Below are 24190 nucleotides of genomic sequence, written 5' to 3'. Positions count from 1 at the left end.
CCCTAAGCTTGGAGGACCACAGTTTCAGAGTTTCGTACTAGAGAAAACAATGTTTCTCTAGACCTAAGTGATTGGGATTTTCTCACGTGATTTTGAATTCTATGGCTTTTCGTTCAAGCATCTCTCCTCTTTTCTTACTTAGCTCTAATCATTCTATTCTTGTTTTAATTTTTAAGGTTACATGTAAGCCACCTCAAACATTTTTAGAAGTTGACAAGATATAAATAATTCAAGAATAAAGTTACGGTATTATAAAATAATAGTTTCCCCCCGCTGCTGACTCATATATATTTGTTTCAGGCTATGCAATTTTTTTTTAATGTGAAAATTTTACTCTTTGATAAAGTTTTTTAGAACTTATACCTTTGACGTAAAAACTCACATTCTGAGTCATCCAGCTGTGCACTACAGTTTGACCCTTGGCCTGCATTCCCAGCATCTACAACTAATTGCACTTATTTAAAAACATGTCCTAGTTCCTAGGTATCTCTCTTGGGGTCTGCAAGGGGTCCAGCTGTGAGTGTAGAAGGCAAAGGTCATGGGGGAAGGGATCCCAGAAATGCTGTGTGTTGCCACCAAATGTCTGGCACTGCATCTTGGAAAGGAAAGATGCAGTGAGGATATTCATGGGCCCTCAGACAAACTTAGCTTGTCAGACAAACTTAGCTTAAGTCCTGGCTCTGTCACTTACTGCTGTGTAACTATGGACCTGAGTTTTAACCTCTTAAGCATTTCAGAGGTTTTAGCGGAGGAAATACCTCTTAGTGGCAGATTGGATAAAGTGGATGAAAGTGAAGAATGAAGCCAAGGTGATACTGAGACTGTTTTTTTGGAGGTCAGAAAAAGGGTTATTTTCAGGAGCAGTCTCTGGGAGCCTTCATATGTTTGGGACTTGCCACATGTTAATTAGGCAGACCCTAGTTTAGCATCCCAAGAGCACTTTTCTTATTGGCATCCTGGTTCCCTTTACAGGTGCCCACTGACCTGTCTTTGTAGGGACCCTCTAATGCAGCAGTTGGCAGACTAAAGCCAGTAGGCCAAATCTAGCCCACACCCCTTCTTTTTGTAAATAAAGTTTTATTAGAGCACAGTCACATTTATTCATTCATTGATTCACAGGACTATAGATGCTTTCATGCTACAACAGCAGAGTTAAGTAGTTGCAACAGAGACCAAGTGGCCCACAGTGCCTAGAATACTTACTATCAGGTCCTTTACAGGAAATGTTTGCTGCCCCTTGCTCCAAGGCAAGGTTTTCTTGCCCCTCCCATCTCTCCCATCAGGACCTTTGGAGGAGATTGACAGATCTGAGATATCCTCTTGATGAAATTGCTCCTGATGTCATTCTGGTCTATAGCATTCTCCATTTAGCATCAGCCTTTAAAAGCCTTGTCCTAAGAAGGAAACAATGTAGAAAGAAAGGAAGAATCAATGGGATGCATTGGGATTGTAGAAATTGTGTTTTCACTCAAGTCTTACTACACTGACAGAACACCTACAGAGACTGAACATATTTTTGCAGTTGGTAAACTGAAAACAGCTTTTACTCACAGGCCTGCTTCCTGGTCACTAGATCAGTAGTCTCAAATTAGAAGGGATGCAGAGATAGAGGTAAGAATGGGAGACAGTAGGGCAGTTTGTGGGCTACTGCTTAACCTCTTCAGGCCTGTCGACTGTCTCCTCACTGTGCTGAAGACTTGACCCCCTTGGGGCAGCAGTCAAGTCCTTAAGGCTGCTGAAAGTTGAGAGGTGTATATGTGTATAGCCCATAGACACAGACAATAGTGTGGTGAGGGCCAAAGCAGGGGGGTGGAGGCTGAGTGGAGGCAGGCAAAGGGGGGTGGGATGGGAACATCTGCAAAGGTGTCAACAATAAAAAGTTTAAATTAAAAAAAAAAGTTTAGTGATGAAAGCTTAGTCCTGCTGCGTTTTAGGCTAAAGACTAACCAGATCTGTTGGGCTGCCCTGGAGGACCCCCCCCCCCCCGTGACTCTAGCTTATAATAAGAGACCCAGTGATAGGAAGCTTTCATGTCAAGTTCTGAGGTTGACTCCCCACTTCTGATCCCAGTATCCTCTGCCTGGTCAGGACACGTCCCAGTCTTCTCTACCACCATCCCAGCTCCATCAGTATTTCCTTCCCCTTTGCCTGCTTTTCACACTTCCCCTTTTTCGGACGTGCTGTTCCTTCTGCCTGGGCTTCCCTTCATCTCTTTACATCTTTGGAGATCAAACCCCCATTCTCCCCTTCAAATCCCAGATCTAATGTCTCCTCTGCTATGAATCTCTCCCTGGCTCCACCAGACACAATTTCTCTCTGCGACCCGAGGATGGTTTCCCAGCACTGTGTAGTCTCACTCAGATGGTGTATTTGTATTTTTATCTCTCACTGCCTCAGACAGTGGGTGAGGACTACATCTTTTTCATTTTTTTTTTAAAGTATATCTTTATTGATTTCAGAGAGAGGAAAGGAGAGGGAAAGAGAGAGATAGAAACATCAATGATGAGAGAGTCATTGATCAGCTGCCTCCTGCACGCCCCCAACTGGGGATCGAGCCCACAACCCAGGCCTGTGCCCCGACCGGGAATCAAACCCCTATTGCATGGATCCTATGTCGACGCTCAACCGCTGAGCCAAGCCTGGTCGGGCTTCTTCTTCTTTTTTTTTTTTAAAACATATCTCTGTTGATTTCAGAGAGAGGAAGGGAGAGGGAGAGAGAGACAGAAACATCAATGAGAGAGGGTCATTGATGGGCTGCCTCCTGCATGCCCCCTGCTGGGGATCGAGCCTGAAACCCAGGCATGTGCCCCGACCGGGAATTGAACGGTGATCCCCTAGATCCTAGGTCGATGCTCAACCACTGAGCCTCACCCGGCCAGGCTCTTTTTCATTTTTGTATCCCAGTTCCCAGCACAGTGTCCAGCACCCAGTAAATGCAAAGCAATAAAGCACCGAGGCTATGAGCAAGAATGAAGATCTGTGGGACCCTGGGCAACTTACTTATTTTCTTGAAGCCTCACTTCCCAGGTGTCACCTGGGAATAATAGTAGTTCTCAGCCATAGGATTGTTGTCAGGATTAAATGAACTGATAAGGAAAGGTGCTGAGCACAGTGCCTTCTACACAGCAAAGTCTCAGCAAGTGTCAGCTGCTGCTATTCCTAATAATACCCTCCATTTCTTTAATTGTCTAATATAACGAACAACAGTACTGATAATAACTCCATGTCTGAATAAATCGATGGATGAATGGTCATTTTATTCCCTTTCATTCCCTTGATGAGGCCACTGACAAAGACAGGTGTGCTACCTAAGTGGAAAAGCTGTCCTTTGGCCTCTTTCAAAGATTCTCCTTTTCTGAAAAGCCTTCACCCCACTTGGGTGAAGTTTGGAGTCTCTGAACTTTCCTTTTCTTCAATCAGGTCAAGCGATCCTGTGCAGGGGGAACCGACACCAAAGGCCAAGGAATGGGCTCCAACACCCCAACTCATTAATATCATCAGCATCTAACAAATGGGAGGCCGGAGAGCAGACCGAACAGCCACTTGGTCACATGGCAGGGGTCTGCCCTGGGGCCCTGCGCACATTGAGCGGATGGGCACAAGTGCCATCCATATTTCTCTGCGCAGCCCTGGCCCCCACCTCCCCTGTCAGCCTGCTGGGCGGGCTTGGCCGAGGATCTCGCGCTTCACAGAGAAGATTTATTCCTCAAGACTGACCTACATGGACGTATGTATCTAAATTCACAAAAGCTCGAGTTTGATGGCAAGCAACAAAAGGTCAGAGGAAAAGCAGGCAAGGCGTTTAAATCAAAATGATGAAACTGGGTAATTTCATTAGCAACAGTTGTATTTACTGGAAGTCACAGATGGTGCAGTTTAGCTCTTAGCCAAGTTTTTAGGACAAAATAAGAATGAAGAAAGAAATATTTCAAGGGAGAGGTGGTTAAAAATTAAATAGGCACCAGATGGCTCAAGATTGTCCTTCCTATAAATTTGGTGAACGAAGAAGGCAGTCTGAATCCAAAGGCTTTCTGAATGGGTCTTTAAGAATATATAAATAAGGCCTTTAAAAGGGAGAGATCAAGGGAGGAATTATATTGCGTGGAGATAACAGCTACTTATATAAACTGTATTACATCTCATTTACTTAGTATTTATTGAGAATCTACTGAGTGCTACGTTCTGTTTTTAAAGTCTATTAGTGATACAAAGGGAGGCTATAGTTTCCTGGAATGTTGGAAAGCTCCTTGCTTAAGTTAAGAGAGGGAAACATGGTTTTGAAATGCATTTGGCCATGAACACACTTGCTTTTCCTTTGGTGCATTTGGTGAAAAGTGCTTCAATGAGTTTCCATCGATTAGAGGTTAAAATCTAAACTCCTTACCGTGCATGGAACCCTCACAAGAACTATTCTCTCTAGACTTGGATTTCCCAAAGCTGCTGTATATCAGATTGTCTGAGGACCCGCATTCAGACAAGCACCTCCATTGAGTCTATTGAGTGCAGAGGATTGAGAACTACTGTTCAAACTGTCCTCTTACCTGTCTTCATCAGATCTTCTGTTCAGGCTGCGGGGAGCCAGTTGTCACTCCCTGAACTCCCAAGTCTCATGTCCTTACATCTTTGCAAATAGTATTTTATAAAGCACTTTCCCATTCTGTGGTCATGCTCACCCTCAAGTCTTAGCTTAAACAAAAATCTCTGGAAACGCCTCTCTTGCTACCAGAGTCCAGTCCATGTATAGCCATCACAAGAACTTTGTTTCCTGGGTGAAATGAGATCCTCTGCAGTATTTTGCAGTATTTTGAGTAGAGGAAAAAGAAATATGACGTGTGTTTCACAGGCTCTTTCTGAGAGTTTCAGTTTCAGTAATGGTAAAACTTCTACTTTATTTATTGGACTAAGCCTCCTGCTGATATAAATGATGGAAACATGGGAAACAATTGTTTAAAGGCACTGGAAAGCAATATGTGGCAGACAGAAGCTGCAGAGGACTTGACATTTGAAATAGGGGAAGAGTATTGGCTGAGGCCCACTTCATAAGGCTTTTCCCTTGATGGCCACCCTCAGTCTCAGTAATGCGTAGTGGGGGAGATCAAACAGAAAGCCACACTCTTACTACTTGGGCTGCAGAGCAACTGATTGAGACAGGATATACTGGAAAGTGATGACCATCAAGCGGCATGCAGGCTGCCCTCAATTCCTTGGCTGACCCCTGAATTGTCCATGTACAGGGTGAGATTCCAGGAGCCCAGAGGAAAAATGACTGCAGAACACTAAAAGCGCTCAGCAGAGATTTCCACCTTCTGCAGGGAGACTGAATTTGGAGTCAAATCCTGCCGAGACTTAGAGGGGCTGGGCCAATGCCTTGGGCTTGCCATTAAAATCCCAGAGAGACCACATATTATAGTAAAGACCACATTTTAGGACTAAGGCACTGAGTAGACCTGCCCTAACAAAGCCTGCAGCTAAGCCTCCACGAGTTCTAGGTGATCCACAGTAATTTAAATGCCTGCGGGGATAAAACTCAGCACTCTTCAGACCAAGCTCTGTGATGTATCATTCACAATGTCGGTATACCGTTAAATTATAGAATTTCCCAGATAGAAGAGGCTGGGAATGTATGCATTTTAAGATTTATGGCCTTGTTTGTTTGATTTCTTATCCATTGACTCAAATCTCTATCTATAAGTCATTTCAAGTTAAGTAGAACCCTATTGTAAATGCCTTTCATTGTCAGGGTTATAAGATTCAACACCTAGTGACATTTCCAGTGTTATTGGATGGCGTAGTGGGAAGCTAACTACTTATCTTTGGGCCACTATCCAAATCTTGTCCATGATTTCAGTTCTGTTTTCCTTTGCATTCTCCGATACTACTCGATCATGATTCTTGATAACTTCATTATAGACGTACGTGATGTTGCCAATATTTTGGCCTTCCAGTTCCCTGAGCTCCTCTTGCCCATGATTCTGCCCTCTCCTAATTCAGCCACTCGCCTTCAAGGTGAAACCTTAGAACTTGTCATTACTAATAACTGCAAGGCCTCCAACAACACCATTTCCAACCTCCATCTCTGTGATCACTACCTTCTCTCTCTAGCTTACATCCTTTCCTGCCTCAGCTCCAACAGCCCTTCACCTATTAGCCATTGATCCACCTACATTATGTTTTTACCTTTTCCCTAACATTCCAGAAGCCATCTCTTTTCTCCTTACCATTTCAATATTTTTGCAACTCCAGCCCCCCTACCCCACCCCTTCTTCCATTTCTACACCCTGGCTTGATTAACCACAGCTTGATGAAAGCCAGCTCTTCATCTCCTACAGGCCTGTGCCTCTGCAGCTGGGGAAAAACACAAAGTCCTGTTGAGGGCTTCAGTGGGGTCCTCTCCTATCTTCTCTCTCGCCCTCTAAGATAGCTGATTCCAAAGCCCCCAAATCTCTCCTTCATCCTCCCATTCAGACCTTGCTTACTATTTCACTGAAAAAAATTTTTTAAAGAAGGAATCAGCAAAGAAGCTCTATAGACTCACCACTGCATCTCCTCCTTTCCATCCTGTGCCCATGTACCCTGCCCTGATGATATGGACAAAAAGCCCATACGTCCTACCCCGCGCTCAGGCACTACCTCCCAAAGGTATCGCTCCAGCACTTCTCTCCTTTCCCTCCTAGAACATCAACAGATTTTCTCTCTACTGGATCATTCCTGGCAGCATACAGATCAATCTTAAAAATTAAAACTATAGGGCTCCACTTTTCCCTTTAACTGCTGCGCCATCACTCCGCTTTAAAGCCAGTCTCCTTCAAAGCACTAGCTCTGCCCTGGCTGGTGTGGCTTCAGTTGGTTGGGCGTTGTCCAGTGCACGGAAAGGTTCCTGGATCGATTCCCAGTCAGGGCACATGCCCAGTTTGTGGGCTCGATCTCCAGTAGGGGTGTGTGGGGAAGGCAACCGATCAGTGTTTCTCTCTGTCTCTCCCTCTCTCTCTAAAAATCAATAAAAACATATTTTAAAAAAGCACCTGCTCTGGTTGCTGCCTAGGATAACTCTTGAACTCTGTCATCCTTGCAGTATTCTCAGGTCTCAGGATGGTGTATTAGGTGACTTAGTTTAGTAATATATTGCCCTTTAATTTTCTTTAAAGCAACATTATATTTCGGTGGAGCTGTGGGTAATCATGATTTTCTGCCTTTTACTTACATGTTCTTTCTAAATTTTCTATGATGAATATGCAATACTTTGGTTAAAGTAGGAAACAATAAAATGATATAAAAAGAAATACCATATTTTATGAATACTTTACAATCAATTTTTATAGCAAAAGTTGGCAGCAGGTTGGAGTGGAATGGGCATCAGGACTGGGGCCAGTTCTACTCCTGACTCGCTCTTGAGAAGCCACTTAAGTTCTCTGAGTTTCAGATTCCTTCGCTGTGAAGGAGGGAAAACCTGCCATTTTCCCAGCCTTCCTTCCAACAATCCTGTGAGGATCTCAGGAGAAAATGGATGTGCATATGCTTTGGGGCCATGTGAAAGTAAGCCCTTGTTACTATAGGAAAACACCTTTCTGTTACTAGTGAGGAGACGGGGGTCTTGGGATGGGGCAGATTTGAGGCCACAACAAAATGAACACAAACAAGATCAAGTTTTCATGTTTCTTGGCCAGGTTCTTCTCCGTATCCCCATTTCTCTGTCTACCTCACTTCCAAAATATCCAGCATAGGGAGTCGTCTTCTCTCCATCAGAGATGGCTGTGAGGGTGCTGACTAGAAGCGGGTGCTGCGAGGGCACCTTGGATCCCCAGATGCTATGGCGACATCCGCAGAAGGCCACTGCAGGCATCTGGGTTTTCACATCGGTCAGAGAGCATATTCATTAGCCCTGTGGGACCCTTGTAGAGACTGGCCTAGTCGTTTATTGCACTAAAGTTGTACCTGGAGTCCACCAGACCACGGCCTGCGTGGGCGTGGGCTCTGACTCATGTGTGTAGCACACGGGGTGCTTGTGTCAGTTGTTTCACTCCTACTCTGTTCTTCATTTATTCACTTTCTCCCAGGACTTGGCCTAGATTTCTATTAAGTAGGGAGGAGCAACCGCACTGATACCTCAGGGAAGAGATTGGTGCATTTCCAGGCCTGACCCCTGCTCTATGTAAATCACCTGCTGCGCGAAGAGGTATCACCATTCCTTCTACTTGTCCTTAATTTCAGCCCTTGATCCAAGGTTTGATGAAAGGACCCTTGTTTTCACTGGGGAAAGTAATTCTCCATGCATTGAGCTGAGAACCTAATTCCCTCACTGCCCAGCCTGTGTGGTTTGACTCGGAGCTTCTCACTTCCCAGGAGGATGTTTCCTCTGCTTCCTACCAATTGCCGTGCCACCCTTCACACAGGAGGGAATAGCATTTACTGAACATCTATTTTGTGCCAGGACATTCATAATAAATTGCTCCTTTTAATCATCAAGAGCCTTTTCAGGTGCATAACTTCTTTGACCCCACTGTATGGAGATGTCTAGATGACCTGAAGCTCAAGCTGAGAAGCCTCAGGGCTGGGCTTTGGAGTGACTCCTCTGTGGTTCCAGAGCAGAGCACTTTCTGCCATCTCAAGTGGTTTTTCCAAGGCTTTTCCTCTACAAAGTTTCCCTTGACAACCCCTCCCTCTCTACCCATTAACTTGAAAGGAACGTTTGCTCCCATGCTTCCTCAGCCTTCATCTTTCCCTACTGAAGAACACATAACTTTAGTTGTGTCCTTGAGTGTGTTGGGGTGCTGACTAGATCCATCCAGAAGGGACACCTGGAGCTGCTTCATGCCCAATAGGAGTTTCCTGTGGAGGAGAAGGGCTCCACCCAAGAGGCTTAGAGATGACATGTTGGTTTTCTTGATAATTGGATTGTTAGAGTTTTCAGGGAAAGAGTCTGAATCCAGAGAAGCACAATCTAAATGTAAATGAATGTTTACATGGGTGTTTGGAGGGACTCTGGGGTCAGAATACTGATGTGGCGGTGTTTAATAACGCGCAGGGATGTTGGAGGCCAGGGGTGGAGAACTCCTCCCCTCCCCTTCCCAGCTCGATAGAGAGAAATGGATCTGCTCTGACTTTGGGGCCTCATCGAGCCTGTTTAAGCCTTCTTGTCAATCAGTCGATGAAAACACAATAATGAAAAAATCCTCATTGAGCTGTAAAAGGAGCTACAGAAATGGCCCCAGCCTCGCAGTAGTTACACTCCAACCAGACTGCCCTTAGGCAGTCTCTCCATGGTCCAATATGACTGTCTCCTTTGTCCTTGACCTCCCTGCTGTCCTTTGCACTGTAGATGGCTGCTCTTCCTCCTCTGTCAGATCTCGGGGAGCCCAGGACGCAACACCTGAGCTTCTGTTCTTGGCTCTCCCTTCCCTCCCTCAGATAGCTCATCTGTCCTCTTGGCTCTGATGGCTCCCCTCCCTTCCAGCTTGGACTCATGGGTACAGCATCCTCCCTCCCAAGTGCTCAGATCCTGTTCTCAAGAATGACATTTTCTCCTTGCAGGTGGAGAGCACGTCTGATACTAAGGTATGTCCACTAGGGCAGAGCCCATGGTAGATGCTCAAAAACTCTTTGTAATCCTTGCACAGATATACAAAACCTAAACCCAGAACATTCACCTTTCAACATATTTGTAATGAATGTGGACATAGTGAATGGTTTTGAGAAAATTAAAAGAGAAAATATATGGAATCACACTATCTCTCCTCCACCCCACCTTCTGCCAAGCTAAGGGATATATGAAGAGAGCAGATTTTTTTTAAGGTGGGGAGTAAATATATGACTAGGAACATCATTTGTGTTCTCAATTCAATTAATTCAATTAAAAACTATTTATGGAGCCTGTACTATGTTTCAGACAGGCCGTGAGCTAGGTGCTAAGATGTGACTATAACCTGCTCTGCTGTCTGGGAGATCACAGTCTAGAAGGAGAGACAGACAATCACAGAAGGTTTACAGTGAGATGTGAAAAGGGCTTAACCCCATATAAGGAGATGGAGCTGTTGGGAGGCAGGAAAGACTATCAGAAAAGCATTCTAAGGAAAGGAAGTACCTGGGTTTTGTTGTAAAGGTTAAATAGAAATGTGCTAGGCAAGGACAGGAAGGAACATGCCAGGCAGGGAGCACTGTATATACACAGGCTGGGACTGAGCTAAAGCAACTGAGTGGGGGGACTGAAGCATCACTGAAGTACCAGGGAGAATGGTGAGAGATGCAGGCAGGGGGAGAAATAGACCTGGAGGGTCCCCTGCAGTCCACCTTATGGTCTTGTTCTTTCTTCTGTTCCCTGGGAACACGTGGAGGGCTACAGCAGCAGAGATGCAGGGCCCCGAGCTGCTGTAGAAAGGTGGACAGGAGCCGGCAGGGCTGCAGGCTCAGAGATCAGGTATGAGCCCATTGAAGCAGTCAGGGAGTGAGATGGTGAACGGGTGAGGGGGACAGAGATTTGACGTGGTTTTGCTGCAAAGTCAAGGAAGAAGCTAGTGAGATGCCAATGCTGTGTAATTCATCCCTGTTCCTCCAACCCTCCATTGCAGGGAATAGTGTTCCCTGCATTGTGGGCTCTTAATAAATGTGGAAATGTATGAATAACCTCAAATAGTTACCTAATTCCTACAACTGGTCAAAATTAAGAAAAAAACAAAAACAAAAATAGAAGCTAGGTCTGAAAAGTGTGGGTGGAACAGTGTCAGCAGATTTACATAACAAGACACTTGTCACTCGTAGACTAGAGGAGTTGGCACCAGACACAGTTTGATTGACTGAGATCCAAGGGGATTATTTATAGGAGAACGTGTGGCCTTGAATGTTGCATTTAAATTACCCAAGACCTAATTTTCTTATCTATCTTTTTGATGGAGCTGATAGTGTTTTCCTCACAGATGCGCTGTGAAGAGCAAGAGAGAAAACGTATGTCAAAATATTTTGCTGTGTATGAGGGCAATAGGATGGTACAGTTCTGTGAGGATTGCTCCAGGCAGTGAACTGGGTGCCCATCAACAGGGCGGATCTGGGAAAGTCATCCAGGCCCAACGGAACTTTCTCTGTGTGCAGTTCTGGTCCTTGTGAAGAGACTAGAGCCACAGAAGACAGTCTCTGAAATGTCACCCCTTTTCCTTCTGTCCTCTGGTATTTCCTTTTCTGTTTGCTTTTCTTCCTGCAGGTGCCCTAAACTGCCCCTGCCTGGTGCCCCCCTCAAGTGGCAGCACCAAGGATGCCGTCGCCCCTTGCCCTGCTCAAACCCTAACCCCGCTCTAGATAAGCAGGTGTGGCTCTGAGCCCTGGGCAGCAGGTCACGAGAGGAGGCCGACCCATGGCGGAGTGCGGACTGGCTGAGCAGGTGGAAGGCAGGCCTACTAAGGGCTCTTTCCCACATAGGCATTCTTGCAGAAAGCTGCCTGGGGGTGTGCCTGCAAGTGGGGGGCAGCTCTCAAGAACTGTGCTGTCGTGATAGCGCAGATAGAAGCAGCTGAAGTTTAGCTAATACTTGGGTTTACAGAGCTTTCTCTTTCCTGTTCTATCACATGGTCCTGACAATATCTAGGTCAGATGGGGCGTCTGCTCTTATTTGTCCAGAGAAGAAGCGGAGGCTTACAATGACTCTCTCTCGAGCGTGTGAGCCCGGAAAGAGCTTTCTGACTCCATGTGGTCTTCATTCCTTTGTGGCCTTCGGCAGATGAACACAGATGTGGTGCTGGTTTGAGTAGCAAGCTGTCTGTGGTAGGAATGGACGAAGAAAACCTTTTCTGACGCAAAAGTGATGTGATTATTGTAGAACCTGTAAAAACATAGAAAAGTGTAAAGAAAAATTACAGATCACCCAGAATCTCACTGTTCAGGGATAAATACTATTAACATTTAGTGCACTTCCTTCTTTCTTCTGTGCTCAATTCATGTGTAGCTGAGATTGCAACTTGTATGCAATAGTGTGTCATACTTTTCTATTGAACATTATATCACAAGCAATTTCCCACATCATTAAAAGTTCTTACAATTGTGATTTTTATTGGCTTCATAATATTCCTTTTTATGTGTATACCTTCAGTGTCATAAGCCATCCCCATTCATTGGTCACTTAGGTTAGGGAGGAATTTCTTGTTGATTCTTTCCTCAGGGCCCATAGACACCAAAGCAGCATCCTGGGCTACACTGTGTTTCAGGAGTTTGACTTATTTCAAAGATTCTTAGTCTTTTAGGTTGAAATAACTTGTCTTTCTATGAGGCAGCCACTTATTTATTGAACACAGAATAAATACATCATTCAACAAGAATGGAAGGTCTGAACTGGATAGGGGGAGGTGACACAGGAGAAGTCCCTTACTCTTGAAGAGCTTGCAATATTGCACAGCCTAGAAAGCTAAACCATGAGAAGGAAGCAACCCAAGGTAGATGCTCCTTGCCGGGCTGCGATTCTCACTGCCGGACAGCTCACGGGATGGGTTTGCCCAGGCAGAGCCGGGGTGGTCAGCACAGCAGGCGGCCCTCTCCCTCTCTTACACTTACCTTCATAAGCGGGTGGGGGCTCACAGGTTTGTTCCCCAGGAGGGAGTCATGTGCTCAGGGGTTCACTCGGTGGACAGGACCGGCACCATGTGCTCGGTGTGTGCTTATAAGCTGGATGGCCTGGGTGTAGGTATCAGCTACAACAGCTAATGTAGTGAGTATTTCCTATGTCCCGAGCACCTTGTGAAGGGCTGCACAAGAATCTCTCTATCCTCCTTCTACAGAAGGCCATGTGGCACGGGGTCAGAGACCCAACAACCAAGGTCAAGGTGACTTTAGGCAAAATAGTTAACCTCCTTGTGTTCCGATTTCCTCAATGGTAGAATGGAGATGGGAAAAGGTACCTCCTAGGGATGTTCAGGGGATTAGTTAAGACAGGGAAAGCATTTAGCCTAGAAACTGACACCTAGTAAGCAGGCAACAAAGGTGAACTATTATTTAAGCCTCCCAAGAGACTCCCCAGAAGATCCCATATTTATTTCCATTTAATGGGGGCTGAAATCAAGGCACAGAGAGCTTAAGTGCCTTGCCAAGGTCACACAGACACAAAAGGAATCCTCAAAACTGGACTGTCGAGATTGTACTATAATCACTGTGCTCTATTGCCCAGAAGGAATTTCCATTGGGAAAGGAGAGCCCCGCAAAGCAGGGCAGGGCACACTAACTTTTGTGTGTGGTCTGGTTTTGGAAGATGAAAGCAGGCCTGAAAAGGAAAGGGAATACTAGAGACATTTGCTTGCTAGGGTCCCAGGCAATAATACAAAGAATTCTTGTGGCTGCCAGAAGTCAGGGAACCCAGTTGTGGTCTTTTGGTCCTTAGAAGGGGAGCAGAGTGGGGAACCTAAAATATTTCTGGCTATAGCAGTGTCCTATGGGGTGCTGGCTGCTGTACTGATGATATGATATGTGCAAATGACTCAAATTTGGTGTAAGAAAGCACTGTCCCCACACTGGTGTCCTGGGGTAGACCTCGTATGGGGCACTGGCCTGGGCAGAAAGAGGTGGAGGGAACTTTGTTTATTTTGACCTTCCACACTTTCTTCGCCAGTCAGGTTGAAGTCCCACTGCGCCCCTCCTCAGGTTTACTCTCTTCCCTTCCTCCCCACTAATAGGACTTTGGCGTGGTATCTATTTGTCTATTTATTTCTATATTACACAATAATAGCATATCAACCTTAGAGTTCTCAGCTCACTGCTCTCACTCATTTTTGCTCTAGTTCATGTTAACTGCTGCATAGTAGTTCATCATGTGAATATTATGTGTCTATTTCCTTACATTTCTATTTTGTGAATATTGGCTATTTCAAATCATAGCACACCGAGCATTTCTGTACCATTCATTCTCTTTGTAAAAATGTGTGAGGGTTTCTGGTTTTGGCATCAAGCTATCATATAAAATAAATAGCATCATTTTTCATTTTGTCTTCCAGTTGCCTGAAACTGTTTGGATGATATAAGGATTATATGTGAGGTTTCTGTTGTAGTGGGTTTCATAAAACACACTGTAAAGCCCCTGGATTGGTTTTCTTTTTAAGGAGGATGGTGCTATGATGATATTGGAAGATATTTACCTAGGAATGGAATCGAATTACAAGATAGGCACATTATAATTACTAAATTCCTCTCCAAACTGACTGTACCAATTTATACTTTTCCCAGCACTTTATGAGTTATTTTTTTTCCCCTCATGTTCTCTGCAACACTTGGTATTATGTAACTTACTGAATGATATCTTGTACTTACAAATTTGTCTTTAACTTATTTTCAGGGACATTATGTTTCCGTCTTTTGTGGATTGCTTGTTCATGTGTTTGGCCATTTTTCTAATGGTGCATTTGTCTTTTTCCTAACGATTTTAGGAATTTTTTATATAAGCTGCATTTAAATCTCTATAGCTAGCTTTACTCCAAGTTCATAATATATTCTTCTATATTTTACTATAATAATTATAAAAGGTTGATTTTTCTACAGATAGGCATTTAATTTATCTAGAGTTTATTTGTGTTTACAGTATGAATCAGACTCAATTTTATGTTTTGCCATGTGGAAAACCAATTATTGAGTAGAAATTCAGTTTGTATAATGGTTACTGGTTTATTCAGATGCTCTAATTTTTCCTTAGGTTTGTGTACAGGTGTGTGTATAACACAGTTACCTGTATGTATACCATATTTATATCTATATCTCCATCTATCTACCTACCCACTATCTAATTTTCCATGTCATACATGGAAGTTTTTTGAATTTCTATGAAGTCAGTTTTTCATAGGGCATTCTTACATGAAATAATTTTCATAGGGTACAATTCATCCTCACGTTTTCTTTCTTTTTTTGTTGGGCAGACTTGCCTGAGGTTTTTCTTCCCTATTAGTCATTCGCAAGCCAGCTTTTAGTTTTATAGATCATTAGTATATTTTTACTATAGATTTTCACTTCCACCTTTGTTTTTTTTTCCTCTTTCTTTTAAATTTATCTTTATTGTTGAAAGTATTACAGGTGTCCCATTCCCCCCCCCCCCCCAATTGACCTTCTCCACTTCTCTCCCACCCCCTCCTCAGGCCTTCACCCCGTTATTGACTGTGTCCATGGGTTATGCATACATGCATATTACTTCTTCGGTTAATCTCTTCCCACCCTCCACCCCCCCTTCCCTCTTTCCTCTGAAATATGATCGTCTATTACATGTGTCAATGTCTCTGGATCTATTTAGTTCATCAGATTCCTTTGTTCATTAGCTTCTTCTTAAAGAAGACCCTTCAACATTTCCTGTAGTGCTGGTCTGGTGGTGATGAACTCCTTTAGCTTTTTCTTATTTGTGAAGATCTGTATCTGACCTTCAATTCTAAATGATAGCTTTGCTGGGTAGAGCAGTCTTGGTTGTAGTTCCATGTTTTTCATCATTTTGAATATTTCTTGCCACTCCCTTCTGGCCTGCAAGGTTTCTGTTGAGAAATCAGCTGACAGTCACATGGGGGCTCCCTTGTAGGTAACTAACTGCTTTTCTCTTGCTGCTTTTAAGATTCTCTCTTTGTCTTTAACCTTTCGCATTTAAATTATGATGTGTCTTGCTGTGGGCCTCTTTAGGCTCCTCTTGTTTGGGATCCTCTGTGCTTTCTGGACTTGTAAGTCTATTTCTTTCCCCAGGTAGGGGAAGTTTTCTGTAATTATTTTTTCAAATAGGTTTTCAATTTCTTGCTCTTTCTTCCCCTTTTAGCACCCCAATATTACAAATGTTGGGCCTCTTGAAGTTGTCCCAGAGGCTCCTTACACTATCTTCATCTTTCTGGATTCTTCTTTCTTTTTGCTCTTCTGGTTGGGTGTTTTTTGTTTCCTCATGTTCCAAATTGCTGATTTGATTTTCAGCATCCTCTACTCTACTGTTGATTTCCTGTAAATTATTCTTCATTTCAGTTCATGTAGCCTTCATTTCAAATTGGTACTTTATTATGTTATCAGTTTTCTCAGTTATTTCCCTAATAGTCTGCTTAAACATCCTTATAAGCAAAATTCTGAACTCTGTATCTGTTAGCTTGCTTGGATTGATTTCATTTAGTTCCTCTTCTAGAGATTTCTTCTGTTCTTTTCTTTGTGACATGTTTCTTTGCCTCCACATTTTGGCTGCTTCCAGGTGTTTGTTTCTATGTATCAGGTAGAGCTGCTATATCTCCTGGAATTTGTAGAGTGGCTTTGTGTAGTAGGTGTCCTGTAGGGTCCAGTGGCTCAGCCTCCCCAGTCACCTGAGCTGGGCCTTCTAGGTGCTCCCCTGTGGGCTGTGTGCACTGTCCTGTTGTAGTTGAGCCTTGGTTGCTGTTGGTGTCACTGGGAGGAACTGACCCCCCGGCCAATCAGCTGTGAGGACCAGCTGCAACTACAGCCAAAGAGCTACTGTGCTGGAGACACCCCTATGGAGCAGGATTTACTTCAGTGGAGCTTTGGTGTTCACCAAGTGTGCCCCTTGAGTGTCACTCGTGGATGTGGTAGGGTTGTAATCCAGTGTGGTCGAGTCTGACCACCAGGTGCACTGTCTCTGAGGCCTCCTGGGAGGTGCAAAGTCACCCTGTGCCAGTGCCTTGCCTGGGGCCACCCAGCATGAGCTACACAGCAAACCGTAGTTGGCTGCTCCTTGTGCTGGGCTTGGAGGTGCCCAGGAGAGGCCCAGCTATGAGCCAGTGCAGGCTGCCGCTAGTGCCAGGCCTGGGGCCACTTATCAAGCCGTATGGGGCACACCGAGGCCAGCTACTGCTTGTTTGAGAGATTTTAGGAAAGTCCTAAGCATGGGGCTCGAGAGGCCACTTGCGCGGAAAAGCCCCTGGAAATGGCCTGGATGAGGTGCAGGTGGGGAGGGGCGGGGCCTCCGGGAATCACGGGGCGGGGCCAGAGGTGCGAGTCAGGTGCTGGCGATTCAAACATGGCGCCTGCCTGCCGGCTGTGTGCGGGGAGGACTCGCCAAAGGAGCCATGGCCTCTGCCAGCCCTTCTCCCTGGGAGGAAGCCCCCCCTCCACCTCTCGCCCGGATCTCAGGCAGGTTAGTTCCTCCCCGAGTGTCCCGGGTCCTTTCAGGCCGCTGCCCGGCGCTGGGCTCAGAGGGAGCGTCCGAGTGAGTCCGTGCCGGGCCCTTTAGAGGAGCTGCTGGGACTCCCGCAGCCTCCACGACCCTCAGGGACAGTCCCCGCTGGTTTCACAGCCCGGAGTTGTGGGGACGTTTCTTCCAGGCCCTGGAGCCCTGGGCTGGGGGCCTGCTGTGGGGCAGGGACCCCTCACTCCTCTGGGAAACCCCCACCACCGAGATTCTCTCCCGGGTTTCAATCGTGGCACCGGGGGTGGGCCCGCGGCCGCATCTCTTCGTCTCCGCGATTCAGCCCCGATCCGCCCGCGTCTCCGCCCCTCCTCCCGCTCTCGGTGCTGCTTCAGTTCCCTGGTTGTGGGGCTTCTGTGCAGCCAGATCTCAGGAGGCTCTGAGTGACGGTGGTTCTGTATTTTAGTTGTAATTTTGATGTGGTTGCGGGAGGCGGCGGGTGCAGCTGGTACCTACGTCGTCATCTCATTTCTCCCTCCACCTTTGTTTTTTACTCTCTCCTACTTTCTTTGGGTTTAATCTGTTTTGTCTTCTTCCTACTTCTTGTTGAAGCCTTAACTCATTTATTTTCAATATTTAGCACATGAGTATAAGGCTGTGAATTTCTCTGTAATTCTCTGCTTTCATCGACTCCCGTAATTTGATATATATGCTTTCGTTATTATCCAGTTCCAAATGTTTCAGAATCTCCATTATGAATGGTTTTGAAATCTTCACCAAAGGATGTTTTTATTGATTTTAGAGAGAGAGGAAGGGGGGGAGAGAGAAACATCCATGTGAGAGAGAAATGTCTGTTGGTTGCCTCCCGTACATCTCTGGCCGAGATTCGAACCTGCAACCTCCCCATGTGTCCTGACCAGGAATCGAACCTGCAACCTTTTTGGTATATGGGATGATGCTCTAACCTGCTGAGTCACCCAGCTAGAAGTATGATTTTTTTTTTTTTTTAACTCATTGGTTACCTAGAAATGTGATTTTTTTCTTTTCAATTTCATGCTTTTTATCTTTTTCTGTTTTATTTTAATTTTAATTACTTTGTAGTCATATAAGAAGTTCTTTATGACATAGATTTTATGAAATTTCTGGAAACAACCTTTATGACCTAGTAGGTGATCAATTTAAAGTGTTTTCTGTGTGTGAAAAGAGTGCATATTCTTTACTTGTTGGGTCCCGGGGCTCTTTGTGTCATTATTAGCTCAAGATTGTCATTAGTGCTCTTCAAATCTATTTATTTGCTAATTTTTGGTCTGCTTGATCTCTTACTAATTGATGTGTGAAGAAAATTCCCACTAGCTATGTTGATTTGCTAGAGTATCCATGTAATTCTGTCACTTTTTGCTTTACGTGAGAAGAGAATACTGTTGCAGTCACACAAATTCACGATTGTCTCATCCCCCGGGTGGATTTTTGTGGTAGGTATAGTTAGTACTCCGTATTCTTGCTGTCAGGCTGGGCCGTCTCAGTAGTTCTGCAGAATGTACTGTGAGGAGAGGTGACACATTTCACCTCTGGGGCGTCTGCTTCATTTCTCCCTTCCCTTGCCCTGATCATCTTGGAGGCCACACGTCCCAGATGACATAGCTACAATGTGGAGGCGGGCCTCCTAACCTACGTGAGACTTCATATATCAAGCCACTGGGATTTCAGGGGGTTGTAGGTCATAGCAGCTAGTGTTTATCACCCTAAAATAATTTTTTTTAATTTTTATGGTTTTTGCTATTTTTCCCATTTTGTTAGTACTTCCCTACTGCATTACATCTATTTTATTCCTTTTTGTTCAAACTTTATCAATTCTTTTATATTCAACTTCTGTGTTCGACCTTGTTTTAAATGTATTTTTAAAAATGTAATATTGCTGAGTTAAAAATTCATTTAGGTGTTTCTGGTTTCTTTGATTAGTGATTATAATTTTATTTGTTGTGCTTACTAGTATCTCTCGTCTTATTTCTACAATTTTCATTTATTTTGTGTTTTTAACAAGTTTTCTTTTCCTTCTCTCCCCCTCCCCCTTTGCTTCCTGTTGGATTTCTTTAGTTTTCTCTATTTTCTTTGTTTTTATTTTTGGGTGGCACTCCTCCTAAATTTTTAATATGTAATCTTTTAAATATAATTTTTATTTTTTAATAATTTCAGACTTATGAAAGATTGCAAAAATAGTATAAATAATTCCAGCATATCCTTTTTCATCCCCATATAACCACAATTATAAAAACTAGAAATTAACATTGGCACAATACTAATCACTAATCTATAAATGTTATTTACATTTTCCCAACTATTCTCATAAATGTCCTGTTCCAGGACCAGGATCCAACTTAGGTTGTCAGATCTCCTTAGTCTGCATTTAGTTGTCAGATCTCCTTAGTCTGCTCCAAGACTCACTTTTTCTTTATCTATTTTTTCTTTATTTTATTTTTTTCTATCTCCATTTATCCCCCCTAAAAGTTCTTCACTTTTTCTTTATCTTTTATGACCTTGCCATTCTGAAGAGTACTAGCCAAATAAGTTTGTGGAATGAGCTCCACTTTGGGTTAGTCTAATATTTCTTCATAATTAAATTCAGGTTATATCTATTTTGACAGTAATACATAAGCATGATGGTGTGTTTTCTTTGTACTCTGTGATATCAATTTGTCTCCCCACTGGTGATATTAAGTTTGATTGCTTGGTTATGGTAATGTCTGTCAGGTTTTCCTGTAAAGTTACCATTTTTTAAACAGACTTTATAAGTCTATAAAGTACCATTTTTCTTTTGGAAATTGAGAAGTATCTTGTAGGGGGGATATTTCGAGACGTGCAAAAACATCCTGATTGTCATACTCTCACTCATTAACTTTAGCATCCATTGATGGTTCTTGCCTATCACAATTACTATTATGGTGTTTTCAAGATGGTGATTTTTCTATCTCCATCATTTCTTTTACATTTGTTTATTTATTTTTAAAATATATCTTCATTGATTTCAGAGAGAGGAAGGGAGAGGGAGAGAGAGAGATAGAAACATGAAGGATGAGAGTCGTTGATCAGCTGCCTCCTGCACGCCCCCTGCTGGGGAGAACCAGGGTATGTGCCCTGACTGGGAATTGAATCGCCATCTCCTGGATTCTAGGTTGAAGCTTGACTGCTGAGACATGCCGGCTGGGCTCTTATACATTTATTAATTGAAATATGCTATAAGGAAGAACTGTCCCTTTTCTGTATTTATTTATGCAATTTTTAAATTCTTATTGTTATGTACTCACTTTCCCCCCCTATGGGTCATAATCCACTACTGAGATTGTATTATTGCTCAAAAACGTCTCTGCTTTGTCACTGAGAATTTCTTCAAGTTGGCTTGTGTGTCCTTGTCACATGCCCCCATCAGTTTTTCAGCATGTCTTTGCTTTTTGGCACCACAAGATATTCCAGGCTCGCCTTATACTGTCCCTGCCCAGCCCTGAAATCTGCCATTTCTCCAAAGGGTTCTGGTGCCTTTCACTGGAAACGAGACTCTGAAACCAAGTTGGTTGCTGGGTGTGCTCTTTGCTACTGTGGTGCCATTGCTTCTAGGTCTTCTTAGTAGAGAGCGCTGGGAAGTCACTCCCCATCAGTTCATAGGACCTTCTTCTTTCTTCCTACAGCTGCGCAGTGTTCCCTTGAGTGGATGTACCATAGTTCATTCAACTATTCTCTTATATGGGGGTAGTTAGGCTGTTTCCAGTATTTTGTAGTTACAAACAATGCTGCAGTAAACAGCCTCATGTATGTGTATTTTTGTATTGTTGAAGGTGTATCTTCAGGGTGAACTCCTAAAAGTGGAATTGTTGGATCAAAAGGCAAGTACATATTTAATTTGTTAGACATCGACAGTTCCTAAAGGGTTTTAGTAATTTCCGATTTCCTTTCAACTGTTGAGCGATTGCTTCCTGTCTCATCACAGCTTTTTCAATAGAAATGTGTACTCTTTCATTTTCACTAATCTGATAGGTGAGAATAGGTAGTCCATTGTTGTTTTAATTTGCATTTATCTAGTTACGAGTGAGTTTATTACCTTTTTATGTTTGGGGCTATAGTTATATCTTTCTTTTGGTAAATTGTCTGTTCATATCTTTTCTCCCATTTTTCTAGTAGTGTTTTGGTCCTTTGTCCCTCAATTTTTAAGAATTCTTTATATATTAGAGTTATTATTGCTTTGTGATATCTGTTGCAAATATTTCTCCCAGTTTGCTAGTTGTTTTTTGACTTTGCTTATGTTTTTCTCTTTTTCATAAATAACTTAAAATATTTTTAAAATAAATGTTCATATTTATAAATGAAAATTTGTTTATATTTATAAACAAATGTTATAGAAAAATTTTTATCGATCTGCTTTTTTCCCTCTGGGTTTTGGATCACAGTTAGAATGCCTCTCCCTGTACTGATGTTAAAGTGAAATTCCCATATTTTCTTTTAGTACCTGTATGGTTCCATTTTCTAATTTGAATTCCTAATACATTTGGAATTTATTTTTGTCTGTTGTGTGAAGTGTGGATTTATTTTTATCTTGTTCCAAATGGCTACACAATTTCCCCAGCACTATTTATTCAAAAGTCTATCTTTGACCCAGTTATTATCTGAGATGCCACTTTTCAACATATACTAACATTCCACATGTACATGGATCCATTCCTGGAAATGTATTTGTCTACTCATGAGCCAATGCCACACTGTTTTAATTATAAAGGTTTTACATTATGTTTTAATATCTAACTCAGAGAGATAGTTCCTGTTGTAGCTGTCTCTTTTCTGTTTTGGTTGTTTTTTTCCTAATGTGTATTCCTGGCTACCCAATGTGTGTTTTTACCCCTTATGTGAACTTAAGTTGCAACTTGTCTAACTTCTTAAAAATGCTTGTTGAAATTTTATTGAACTTGCATTAAATATTTTAGTTAACCAAGAGAGAACTAACAGTTTTTATGATGTTGAGTCATCCTATCCAAGAATGGATTTCTTCCATTTGTTTATGTTTATTTCCATGTCCTCCAAAAGTATTTAAAAGTTTTACTTATATATATTTTATACATTTTTTGCTAAGCTTTTTCTAAATATTTAATCTTTTGTTACATCAAATGTTTTTTTTTCTGCCATTATTTTTTTAACTGGTTATTAAGTATATAGAAGACTATTGATTTGTATATTAACATGCATTTTTCTTATTGAGGTATAATTGACATATAACATTACATTAATTTCCATTGTATGATGTAATGATTTAATATTTGTATATATTGCAGTTTATCACCACAATAAGACAGTTAATATTCTTTGCCATACATAGTTACAAAATTTATTTTTCCCTGTGATGAGAACTTTTAAGATCTACTCTCTTAGCAACTTTCAAATATGCAGTACAGTATTATTAACTGTATTCACCATGATGGATGTTACATTCCATTACTTATTTATTTTATAACTGAAAATTTGCACCTTGTGACCCCTTTCTCTCATTCTGCCCACCCCCACTTCCTGCCTCTGGCAACCCCAATCTATTCTCTGTATCTATGAGTTCAGTTGTCTGTTGTTTTTTATCTTATACATATAAGTGAGATTATACAGCATTTGTCTCTCTCTTTGTGACTTATTTCACTTGGCATAATACCCTCAAGGTCCATAGATGTCACAAATGAAAATATTCCATTCTTTTTTTTTATAGCTAAATAATATTCCATTATGTGTGCATGTGTATTTGTGTGTGTATTTTCTTTATTCATTTATCCATTGATGGACACTTAGGTTGTTTCCATGTTTTGGCTATTGTAAATAATGCTACAGTGAATATGGGGTACATATATCTTTTTGAATTAGTGTTTTTGTTTTAACATGCATTTTTAATTTAATATACTATAACTCTCATTCATTACCTTCACTTTCTTCCTGAACCATGTAGAAACTTAAACTTTGATCCCTTCACTCACGCCTTCCATTTTATTTCTCTATAGTAGTTAAGTTTCTCCTTGATTTCTTCTCACACTTGTCATTATTTCAGGTTTGCCAATATCTTTGCTTATTATTACTTTTTGAAATTTTCTTTTTTCATTCTAGGTTCACTTTGTATTTTCCCTGAAGTATTTTTTCTTTAGAAGATCTTTCAAAAAGGATCTGTGTATGGTAAACTATCTCAGTATTTATCTGAAAATGCCATTGTTTAACATTCATTCTTGAATGGTGGTTTAGCTGGTTGGTATATTCCATTGTTTTCCAGCATTGGCTGTTCCTGGTAGGAAGTCTTCAGTCAGCCTAATTGCTGTTACTTGTTAACTTTTCTTTGGTCTCAGCTGGCTTTTTAAGTTGTCTCTCTGTTTATAATGTATTGTTTTATTACTATGTGTGTAGGTATGCACTTGCTTTAATTTTTTCTTCTCAGGATTTTGTATGTTACTACAATATGAGGACTTATGTCTTCAATTCTGGAAAATTCTTTAATATTATCTCTTTGAATATTGACTCTTCTCCATTTTTCCTATTCCTGGAACTGTAATGTATATATTGGAAATTTCTTATATCTATTTTTATATTTCACTTAATCTTTCATTCTTTCTGTGTAGTTTTCTGTTCAACTCTTCCACTGAATTTTTCTGACTATATTTTTATTTCCAGATTTTATATTTGATTCTTTTTAAATTTTTTCATACTGCCCTATTTTTGCCATGAAATTTCTATTCCTGCTGTTAACTTTTGAACTAGGGGCAGGTCAACATTTTGTGAAACCTGAAGCTTATACATTTTGGAAGCTCCCTCTATAAGAAAAAGAATATGCAATTATAAATACAAAATTAAATACAATCATGAACATTTACTTGGAACAAGAACAGAAATCATAAAAATTATATTTACAAAACCTGACAAATACCACACAAAATTTAGAAAAATAACAATATGTTCTTATTAACTGCCTGACACATCTCTATCGTTGACCTCCTCCACATATGTCACGTTTATAATATTCTCTTTAAGGTGAGACTAGAAAGATAGCTCAATCTTTTCTCTAGCATATTTGATCAAAATTCAACTTTATTATTTGTGGTTTATAAAAGTTACTTTCAGCTTCTTTCATAGCTTTTGGTAATA

The sequence above is a fragment of the Miniopterus schreibersii genome (genome assembly GCF_964146895.1).
Source record: "Miniopterus schreibersii genome assembly, chromosome: 1".
Classification (NCBI taxonomy): domain Eukaryota; kingdom Metazoa; phylum Chordata; class Mammalia; order Chiroptera; family Miniopteridae; genus Miniopterus; species Miniopterus schreibersii.
The sequence above is the reverse complement of the archived record's forward strand: the minus strand, read 5'-3'. Positions refer to the sequence as shown.